We start from the raw sequence: 12,070 nt of genomic DNA on the forward strand, positions 1-12,070 counted from the left end.
ATAGCAACTTCCTATGTACTCTGTATGTAACAAGAGACAATTGTGTTGAGTTTCAAGTGCAGAAATGGAATAGCAACCAAATTACCATCAAAAGAATATGATAGATATAAGATATAAGTTTATTCGGTTGTTGACCAGCAAACATTTATAATAAACCAGTACATATTTTACAAATAATATAACAAAACCTGGCCACAACAGAGATAATATCAGTGTCCACATTAGTTAAAAGATAATTTAAATAAAATTCATCAGACTGGCCAGGCAAATTATCTAACATAGGAGATATAAGTCTTAAACGGGGTTCACTATACAAATCACAGTAAAGAATAACATGTGAGGTGGATTCTATAACCCCTTTGCCACACGGGCAATGTCGTAAAAATAGCAGAACTCCCTTAAACCTGCCATCCAATACCGCTGTAGGAAGAGCATTTAAGCGCGCTAAAGTGAGGGCTCGTCTAAATTTAGGGACAAGCACCACATCAAAGTATTTAGCTGGTTTAAGATTAATAGCTTGACTCCCTAAGTATAAACTCTGCTTAATCCATGCACCTTCTTGTTGAACTTCTATATCCAGGACATGTTGCTTAACTAACTTCCTGGCTTGCTCAATTCCTACAATATGCAAATCCTCTACAGAGAGGCCAAAAAAAGAAAATTTACTCGACACAGCTTGTTTCCAGCTCAAATTAAAACCATCATTAATAGCCAAAGAGGCTAAACCCACCTGTCCAAAACTCAATTTTAACCAAAATCGAAAAATACAGCACCAGTATAAGGATTCCAACCTAATAAGCCCAACTTCTGTTCTGATGACAGCATTCGGAGCACAACACGGTACCTGCAAAATGCATCTAATAAACTTAGTCTGGATAGCCTCCAGTAGGGCAAAATTACTTGGAGGTCCCAGTTGGTTTCCATATAAGAGCAAAGGCAGTACTTTGGCTGTATAAAGTCTCACTGTCGCAGGTATAAAGGCAGCACCATGTGTAAAGTGATAAGATTTGATCTTATTTACAACCAATTGAGCAGACTGCCTGATAGAGTTAAAATGGGCATTTCTAGAGCCAACAGAGTGGAACGTAATTTCTAGATATTTAAAGGAATTAACCTGCTCAATCTTGTGTCCTTGTATGAACCAATTATAATGCCTAGCTCGCTTAGCGAACACTAAGACTTTAGTTTTACTATAATTTATTTCAATAGACTCTTGGTTACAAAATGATGAGAACAGTCTTAGGGCACGCTTAAGGCCTATAGGTGTCTGCGACATAATAGCCATGTCATCCGCATATAATAATATGGAGACATGCCTATCAGCTAACTTTGGTGGATGAATAGAAAGGGTGGACAAACAAGTAACCACAGAATTAACGTAGATGTTGAGCAAAGTAGGAGCAAGTATACATCCCTGACAACTCCTCTAAAAGTTGGAATGTCCGATGTTAACTGTCCAGTTGGGCCATAACGAACTTTCAAACAAGTATGCTTATGCAGACTAACAATAAGTTTGAGTAATCTTTTATCTATTCCAAGAGCTTCCAGTTTAGACCACAGTCTCTCTCTAGACTGTGAGACAATTGTGTTGAGTTTCAAGTGCAGAAATGGAATGGCAACCAAAATACCATCAAAAGAATATGAGTAGATGAGAAGATTGTGGCAGTGAATTTACTTCTATTTGATTCTGCAAAGATGTAACCTGAGTTTTAAGATGTTCAGTTCTGTATAAATATCCAGTAGGCACTGGATGTAGAGGACAATCTCCTTGAACAAACAGCCCAGAAACTCACCAAGCAGCTATACCAACTTTCTTATTTATCTGAATTGCTGATTTGCCATATATATTTTATAAGCTCCTATGATAAGTATAACTGAGAAAGCCAAAGAATACCAGAAAGAAGTCAATATGTGCTTTATTGACTACAGAGAAGCCTTTGATTGCATTGACCATATCAAGTTGTTCTCATGAGAAACCTATATACAGGGCAGGAAGCCACAGTCCCCATGGAACATGGTGAAACAGACTGGTTCCAGATCGGCAAAGGAGTAAGACAAGGTTGTATACTTTCCCCTTCTTTATTCAGTTTATATGCTGAACATATATTGATAGAAGCTGGATTGGAAGAAGATGAGTGTGGTTTCAAAGTTGGAGGAAGAAACATCAATAACCTGCGCTACGCTGATGACACCACTCTGATAGCTGAGAATGTGGATGATCCGCAAGCTCTAGTAATGAAAGGATCCAGCAGTCAAGAAATATGCCGTAGACTAGCACTTGGTAGGGTTGTAATGAAGGCCTTGGGAAGGATATTTAGATTCCATGACATGTCTATACCTACAAAAGAATCGTACAGACAATAGATTTCCCTGTGACACTCTATGGAAGTGAAAGCTGGACTTTGAAGACGCAAGATAGAAAAAGCATTGACACTTTTGAACTTTGGTGCTGGAGAAGACTTTTGAGGATACTATGGACAGCCAGGAAAACAAACAAAAGGGTCATAGAACAAATCAATCCAGAATTTGCACTCCTGGCACAAATTACCAGGCTCAAACTATCATACTTGGGACACCTTATGTGAAAACCCAGCTCCCTTGAGAAGTCTATAATGCTGGGAAAAGTTAAAGGAAAGAGAAGAAGAGGACGACCAGCAACAAGGTGGATGGACTTGATTGTGACAACAATGAATGCACCATTGAGATACCTTAAAGGCCAAACTGAAGACAGATCATCCTGGAGAGAATCTATCTATATGGTCACTAAGTCGACACCAACTTCACAGCACTTAATCAATCAATCAATAAATTAATCACATATGTGGACTGAAATTCTGATCAAGAAAGTCAATTTGAGTCAATAGCACAGAAATGGGACATGTATATTTAACAACTCCCCCTACATTAGACACAAGTTCCCCTTGTACACAGGAAATTAGCTCCTCAGGGAGCCACCTAGGCCAGAATCTTACTATATGAGAACATGCAGGCATGCAAACCCCAATCTAAACTTTGAAGCAATACAGACCTAATGAGATGGGAGCAAGTTATTTTTATGACTACATAGACTGGCTTCAAACAGTGCCTAAAGAATGACTTGACGATAGCACAAAAGATAGGTTTGGTTTGAATGGGTGGTAGTCACGGACCCCATGAAGAACTCTGACCCTTTGAAGCACACTAGGCTAATAAGCAGTTCTCTGTACACTTTTGAGGACTATCTTCATTTTTGTACTGGCTGCCTCCTTTCTTCCCTGTAGGCTCTGTATTTGTGGAATGGAGGCTAATCTATTGGTTCTGTTATCTACTGACATGCAAGGCAAGCTTATGCATGCTTATTCAAAAGTAACTCCCACTGTTCAGTGAAACATATACAGGACTGTAGCAATAACCTCCTCTGAATCACCTGAAAGGGGGCTATTTCACTACTACAATAGACAGCCTCAATACAGTTCTAATTTCTGAGCTCCGCTATATAAAAGCCTTGTACTAACTCACAGAATAGTCTTACAAGATTATTCAAATCACACTTCAGTATTGTCAATCCCATTCTTAAAACTATAATCCTCAAACAAATTTGAAACAGTAACTTTAGGTACTAGCATTCCAATAGTCCTTGCTTAAAATGTATATATACATATGTTTTTAAAATGTTTCTGAGCCAGGGAAATGCATGTGCAAGTGTGTGTGTGAAACTGTCAGCATGTATGGTGAGAATGTGATATCATTTGCATAGGAGTGACAGAAAGGGTGTGCTGAAAATGTTTTGTTTTCCACGATGTCCTCAAGGATGGATCCAGAAGGGGGGCAAGTGCCCCTCTCCGTTCTGTTTCAAAAATCGAATATGTGGGTCACAGCTCGCTCAACCATAGATCTACTTTGCCCCTTCTGTGCCCCCTCAGTTCTTTTCTGGTGTCACCACTGCATGTCCTTACATTTCTTCTCCAGCAAAGATATGGGGAGTGGGAAGGCAAATCTTTGCAAGGGGGCACACCTCACCTTTTCTCCCAGGACCCACTCCAACCTTGCAACATCTCTTTTTCATACATTAAAAATTCTTCGAGAATCGCAGGCATGCATTGACATCGCTGTAGACATGAGGCATGTAGTGATGCTTAGAAATGCCTGCAATTCTTGCAGAACTTTTGAACAAGTTAAAATGAAATTTTATTGTGAGCAAGTCATTAAATTTGTCATTCAGTTTCAGAGTCTACAGAGACCCATTCCAATGTGGGTTTATCTCACCTCTGAGGGCTCATGACATCTTCAACAGGTATGTTTGATCATACTGTTTGTAAACTTGGTGGTTTTGAGGCATCCAGCTAGATCTAGTGAGAAGAGATCCTCTTCCTCACAGTGTAGTTGCGGGAAGGGGGTGACAGGTCAAGTGGGAAAATGAAGCCATGTGAGTGCACAAAATGCAGGTGTTTCACAAACATGGAGAGCCATTAAGTTCAAAAAAGAAACTTGGGTGTAATAGTTGTGGAAATATTCTCAGAATGCTGTGCTACTGTATGCATATTTACTGAGAAGTAAATATATTTACTGAGACATATTTACTGAGACACATATTTACTGAGAAGTAAATAGTGAGATACTTGGCTGAGTTTTTGCAGGATCGTTATTTTCAGACTCAATCAAGAGATAAGGAGTCCTTTCTCACGAGCCATGAGAAAGGGCATGGGGGTTAGTGGGAATACCACCTTGTCCCCGGGAGCTCCCATAATGCACTGTGCAAGTGCACAGTGCCTTGTAGGGATCCCCACTCCCTCCCCGGAGCTGGCCAGGATCTCTGCTGTCTGCTAGCTGTGGCTGAAAGCAGTGACAGCTGGCAAACAATCGCAGAAGCAGGGTTAGGAGAGCACTCACTCTCCTAACCTCATTTTAGAGGGTGGCTGCCAAGGAGGGTTTGCCACAGAGGTGCCACCGGGTCGATCCCGGTGGTGCACACGTGCAGGCATAGGAACACAGGAAGCTGCCATATACTGAGTCAGATCATAGGGCCATCTAATTCAGTATTGTCTACCCAGACTGGCAGCAGCTTCTCTAAGGTTGCAGGCAGGAATCTCTCTCAGCCCTATCTTGGAGATGCTGCCAGGGAGGAAACTTGGAACCTTTTGCTCTTCCCAGAGCGGCTCCATCCCTACTCACATATCAAGTCTCCCATTCATGTGCAACCAGGACAGACCCTGCTTAGCTAAGGGGACAAGTCATGCTTGCTACCACAAGACCCGCTGTCCTATACATACATACATACATACATACATACATACATACATACATACATACTTGGTTTTGCCTGCATGTGTGAATAGCTTCAAGATTTCTTTGCAGGCTGGGTACCAAGAGGCTCCTGCCTTGATAAGGGTTCTAGGCAAGGATATAACTAATTGTTTTAGAATTCAGAATGCAACCAAGGTCCTTGCTCTAGACCAGTGCGACGCAACTTTGGCCCTCCTGCAGATGCTGGACAACAAATCCAACAATCCCAGACTATTGGCCAATGTGGCCGGGAATGATGGGAGTTGTTGTTGACATGTGGTTTTTTTGTAAACAGGGTTGAAAGGCAGTACAAAGCTGAGTTCGGGTATTTGAAAAGATGTGTTCTATGAGGCAAGGTGAATCTTCGAGGCAAGGTGAATCGTTGAGGCAAGAAGCAACAGGAGATAGCTCTGTATGATCATTACATATGTAATCCTTGGGTACACCCTGCAAAAATGCATGTTCCTACATAGATGAAGTAATTCCTTTTCTCATGCCATAGCTGGAAGCCAGTTGTTGCAATAATTTCTTCCCTACGGAAAAGACTTACAGGGGATCAACTGTATTGTTTAGAGGTTGTGAAGAACATTACAAAATGTGAAGGCTTTTTAAAAAGGATGTTGTAACACAAGAGAAGCCTGAAGAAGGGGAGAAACGGCAAGAGAGAGAGCATGCCGACACCACTTGCTGTGGGCTCCCCAGAGGAACTGGTGGGCCATTGTGTGGAACAGGATACTGGGCTAGATAGGCCTTGGGCCTGATCCAGCAGGGCTGTTCTCATGTTCTTATGAAGGCTTGGGTAGTGGGCTGAGAAGGTTCTTTGCATGTCACAGGTCAGGACTGACAGACTCCGTAGGTTTTCAAACAGAGATTGATTGGCCATATGTCAGGATATTGTAGCAGTTTCCTGCTCTGAATTGGATACTGGACCAAAAGGCCTCAGAGATCCCGGCCAACTCAGAGATCCCGGCCAACATTCTATGATCCTATGACTGCCTTCCTGGCAGCTGAGGCTTCCCTTTGAAGGGCATACTCCAGAAGCATAGAGATTGTGCTGCAGCTGCCCCAAACTGTGTTTGGCAGCCACTGCCAGATGTGTCTTGGAGGTGGGAGCCTATGACTTCACTGCTCTCCCTCCCCCAGCACAGTTGGGATTTAAAAACAAACAAACAAACAACAAAAACCCCAACAACCCATGGCTGACGTTCTGCACAGTGGAATACTGGCATTTGGGACCCGCTGGAACTGCTGTGCATGTGGAAGGCAGCCCTTCAATGTTGTACACGTGTGCTCTTGCACAAAGTCTTAAAACAGCCTGTGTGCAGTAGTGCAATGCTGCTTTATTTTATTTTATTTTATTTTATTTATTTATTTATTTACATTTTTTTTACCCCGGTCTTCCTCCAAGGAGCCCAGAATGGGGTACTACATACTTAAGTTTCTCGTCACAACAACCCTGTGAAGTAGGTTAGGCTGAGAGAGAAGTGACTGGCCCAGAGTCACCAAGCAAGTATCATGGCTGAATGGGGATTTGAACTCGGGTCTCCCCAGTCCTAGTCTAGCACTCTAACCACTACACCACGCTGGCTTTCACTGGAAACAATGGAAGCAGCACTGCGCAACTGCATTCAGGCTTTAAAAAGTATTTAATGTGAATACGAATACGATGAATATTTATATACCACTTTTGAACAAAAGTTCCCAAAGCGGTCTACACAGAAATGAATGAATGAATGAGGTAGATGGATAGGTAGATTGATGGATGGATGGATGGATGGATGGATGGATAAACAGATGCTTCCCTGTCTCCAAAGGGCTCTCAATTTAAAAAAGAAACATAAAGTAGACACCAGCAACAGCCACTGGAGGGATGCTGTGCTGGGGATGGACAGGGCCAGTTGTTCTCCCCCGCTAAATAAAGAGAATCAGCACTTTAAAAAGGTGCCTCTTTGCTCAGTTAGCAGGGGATTTGTGGAAGAGTTCTGTCTTTCACACGTGCAGCAGAACCAACGGATCCCAAATGCTGACGTTCTGCTGCACAGAATGTCAGCCATTGACTGTTTGATCAATAATGGTAATTCTCATAAGAACGAATGGGTGAAGATTAGATCGAGTCCTTGTGTGTGTGATTTATTATAAATTTTCTAGTGTTTTTCTATTTCTAGAAAGGGTTGTGCTACACAGTTGCACTGCATGAGTGAATCCTCTAAGAAGGCCAGAAAGGGTTTGGATCTAATCCTATGTGAGGGTATAGTCTGACTGCTTATCTTCAGTAGACATGACTAATTATGTAGCTGAAAGCATAAGATTTCTTGTGGCGAAGTCTGTGAGACCTTTGCATGTCTAATCTCTTCACTAAATCCTTTTTCCAAGCAAGTCTTCAGTGATGGGAAGGTGGGGGAAGTGGTACCAGAGAATCCCAAGCAAATAGAGATTAAAATCATACTTATTAACTTGGGCTGAAAAAGCTATTGGTGTCTCAGAAACATCACCCAAGTTGTTCTCCCAATAAAAATTAGAATAATGAAAATTATATCTGATTTCTTATGTTATAATTTCTTATATTAACTATATGTGTATAATTACTGCAGGGGGAGAGAGTTCCCTTTGATTTTGTGGCTAACAAGATAAAACAATGTGGCTTTTACAGTGCAATGTTGTGCTTGTTTATTCAGAAATAAGTCTGATGTTCAATGAGACTTACTACCTAGTAGTACCTAGTAAGTATGTTTAGGATTGAACCTTAATGAAATAAAATACTAATTTCTGTGACTCTGTTAAAGCTCCCTGAATGCAATTAATTTTAAATGCAAGGTGTTCCAAAAATTATCTGAGTTGTGCAAAAGATATAAAATGTGTATCTTATTTCATAATTTTAAAGTATTAAACAAGATTAAGGCAGAGAGAGCCTTCATCATGGTCAGGATAAAAAAACATGCAGCTAGCTTTGTGCTTCCAAAGGGATTTTGGGCTTGCATTTCTCTGTAGCAAACCACTTTTGAAACTGCAGGATTTTAACAATATTTGTGATACAGAAAGAAGCTGGGATGGAGGGGACTAACACGGAAGAAGAAGAAGAAAAATAAGCAGTGCTCAAGCACACTAAGCATGCCTGGGCCTGCCCAAAGCAGCATTTTGGAACCCTGCCCATGGATATGCCATTAGAAGGAAAGAACTACTATGACCAGATTTATAGCAAGGCAGTGTATTCATTTCTATAAACTTGTTAAGATTCATAGAAGGTTGGGAATGTGGAGCACTGGATGATTCTGAGGCTCTCCACACGAGCAGTGTGGAGAGCCTGCAGGGCTTCTGTGGGGAGAGTGGGCTTGCCTGCTGTTCCGGCAGACGATCGGGCGACAAGTCCTTGGGGGCCGAATTGGCTGCCCACATGATTACTGGCTCCATCATGGAGCTGATAGGGGCAGCAGGGATCGGGGGGGGGACACCTGGCCCCTGGAAGTCCCAGAATGCCCCGTGCGAGTACACAGACATTCTGGGGAGACCCCTGAGGCTGGGAGGCTTGTTGTAGCTTCCTGGTCTGGGTTCTCCTCATGATAAAAAAAACAAACAGGGTTAGCGAAGCGCTCGCTCCACTAACCTCATTCAAGGGGAGGGCTACTTTGGCGGGCTGACCGCCCTTAGCCTGGTTTCCCTCCATTGTGTGTATAGCCTCTCTGTGTTGCCTAATCAGGGGTATCTACAATCCAATTTGGACTCATTTAGATTATACTTCTCCTTTGATCCAACCAATGGTGTAGAGAAGAGCAAGTGTATCCAGCACTTTCCCACCCCCCACCCCCAGCATGCTTTCCCTAACCCTGGCTGTCCCCACATGTATACTCAGGGACAGAATGGTTGATTAATCAGGTGGTTGACATACTAATGGCATGTACAATGGATATAAGTATAACATCAGTGTACATAATGTACATGTGGTGAAAGCATACTGGGTGGGTTGGGAGAAGCTGCATGCATTCACTGGGCTATATTGGAGGAGGTGTATCATCCGAAACATTACCATGAGTCTATTCAGAAACACTGAGATTTGCCAGGCTGGCTCTAGAACACCATTTCAGTCACAAGACTGACACAAGATGCTCGCTTTACTTAATGTATATGTAGAATATGTAGCCCCACCAGGGTGTGGTCTTGTGCTTCAGTGGTATATGTTTGTCTAGAACAGGCTCGCACAACTTTGACCCTCCAGCATCCCTCACTATAGGCCACTTTGGATGCTGAGAGTTGTGGTCCAAAAACAGCTGGAGGGTCAAAGATGTCCCATCTTCCCAAGACACAATGGTCAATAGTGAGGAATGATGGGAGTTGTAGGCCAACATCTGCAGGAAGGCCAAAGTTGTACAGCCCTGGTCTAGAAGTATTTCAAAGCAGCCAATTAGATGGTTCTTTCCCCATGATAACATATTTACAAATACAGCACACTGCAGCACTGTGGAATTACATCTCAAGGAAGCACAGCACTGGGTTTGTTTGTTAATTGGTCCATTCAGATTAAAGGTTGCACCACAAGGAAGCCACTGGGTGTATCTGTGAATACCTTTCCATCAGATCAAGAAACACGGCCAACCTTCCACTGACTAATACATTAGACTGGGCTTAATACATGACAATTTTAATTTTGTTTAGTGATTAGTTATGCAGTTCAGTAGTCATAAGACAACTGAACTTGTTGACAAATCCATGGAGGACAGGTCTATCAATGGCTACTAATCTGGTGGCTATAGGCCACCTCCAGCCTAAGAAGCAAGATGCCTCTAAATCCAGTTGCAGGGGAGCAACAGCAGGAGAGAGGGCATGACCTCACCTCTTGCCTGTGGGCTTCTCAGAGGCATCTGGTGGGCCACTGTGTGAAACAGGATGCTGGACTGGATGGGCCTTGGTCCTGATCCAGCAGGGCTGTGCTTATGTTATGTTCATAGTAGGAGGTAATCTTCATTTCCCCAATACTTCCTGGAGTCACCATTGGTTGAAACACAAGATGCTGGTTTGAGAACAGACACATACTGCAAATATATTTTGGATTAGCAATGGCTACTGGCTTAAAGCCCAGGTGCTGAACAAACATTCCTGCTGATAACAAAAAGAGACCAGGGGGGCACTGGAGAGAGGTTTGCATGCAGCAGATGCTTTCTTCAACAGCAATTTGGCTGATTAAAATGTACTTTTCCAAAGCTTTTACATTAAGTCACACCTCCAGCAGAAATTTAAAGCTCACTTTATTGCGGCTTCTCTGTATAGATTTTGCCAGGCTGATCTTAACACCATGCAATTGCGTGCAAGATAATGATATAGCACCTTTTCTATTGTAGCGGTTGAAGGAGACTTTCCCTACTAGCTCTGCTTCTGGGCAGGCAAGCAAGCAAGCATCCACTTAATGATTTTCAGGGTAATTCCCCCTCTGCCCCCATTGCTACTGTTAGGGAAGCAATGCATTTATAGGTAAATTGCAGCACCGTATCAGCTGACTCTATGATTCTAACCACAATCCAGAAAAATATAACTAAGATAAAGTGTGCAGTTGAGTTGGTTCTGACTCCTGGCGACCACAGAGCCCTGTGGTTGTCTTTGGTAGAATACAGGACGGATTTACCATTGCCATCTCCTGTGCAGTATGAGGTGATGCCTTTCAGCATCTTCCTATACCACTGCTGCCCGATATAGGTGTTTCCCATAGTCTGGGAACATAAAAGCGGGGATTTGAACTGGCAACCTCTGGCTTGGTAGTCAAGCCATTTCACTGCTGTGCCATTAGGTGGCTAACTAAGATAGTAGCTGTATAATTGTATAAAACTGAGTGTACTTGAAACAGCCTCCAATACTACCTTTCCCAAATGCTGGTCCCTCTAGTGGAGAATCTTGTACTTCACTTAGCCTCAATTGTTCAGTGAGAGTAAGACACGGCTCCCCTGTACTGAAGAACTGAAATGTGGTGAAGTTTTAAGAGCAACTTCCAGTTCAGCATGGGATGCTCTAGCTGCAGGAAAAATGCCCAGTCCTGCTTAAGAGGAATAAGTTCTTGGACCACAGGCACATCTTTTGAATGACAGAGTGTTGTTTCTATAAACAAGTATTTTATTTATTTATTTAAAATATTTCTATACTGCCCAAAACTTGCGTCTCTGGGTGGTTTACAATTAAAATCATTTAAAAGATTTAAAAAAAATTAAAACCCAGTATTAAAATTATATAAAACTATAGGTCTAATTAAAAGCCTAGATGAATGTGTCTTCAGTGCCTTTTTAAAAGTTGCCAGAGAGAGAAGTAGATCCCTGTTCAGACATTACATGTGCATTCAAGTCCCTATACGGATGCACATATTTTTGTGTGAATGAGTGCATATTTTAATTGTTAATTGATTTGATGTTTTAAATTATTTTAATTGTAAACTGCCCAGAGATGCAAGTTTGGGGCAGTATAGAAATACAGTATTTTAAATAAAATAATAAATAAATATGTGAACCTGGGAACAGAGCCACTCAAATATATGGTACAGATAGGAAGTGTATTGTTGTACCTGTGTTGAACATGCACAAACTATACAAAGGCTGTGACTATAATATAATGAGACTGTTCTCACAAGCCTGAGCTGTGTGAAGTGCCGGGATCTGCGTGGATCACAGCACTCCCACCTAGCCTAATCTCGCTCCCAAGCGCGGCCCTTAGCCGAGGTTAAGAGAGCAAACATTCCCTTAACCCAGCTGCCAGGCTCATGCGTCTCCTTGGCGGCATTAGAGAGGCTCAGAGCACCCATCTAATGGGGGAATCCCCCAAGACACCACATTCGTTG

The sequence above is a fragment of the Hemicordylus capensis genome, chromosome 4 (assembly GCF_027244095.1).
Source record: "Hemicordylus capensis ecotype Gifberg chromosome 4, rHemCap1.1.pri, whole genome shotgun sequence".
Classification (NCBI taxonomy): Eukaryota; Metazoa; Chordata; class Lepidosauria; order Squamata; family Cordylidae; genus Hemicordylus; species Hemicordylus capensis.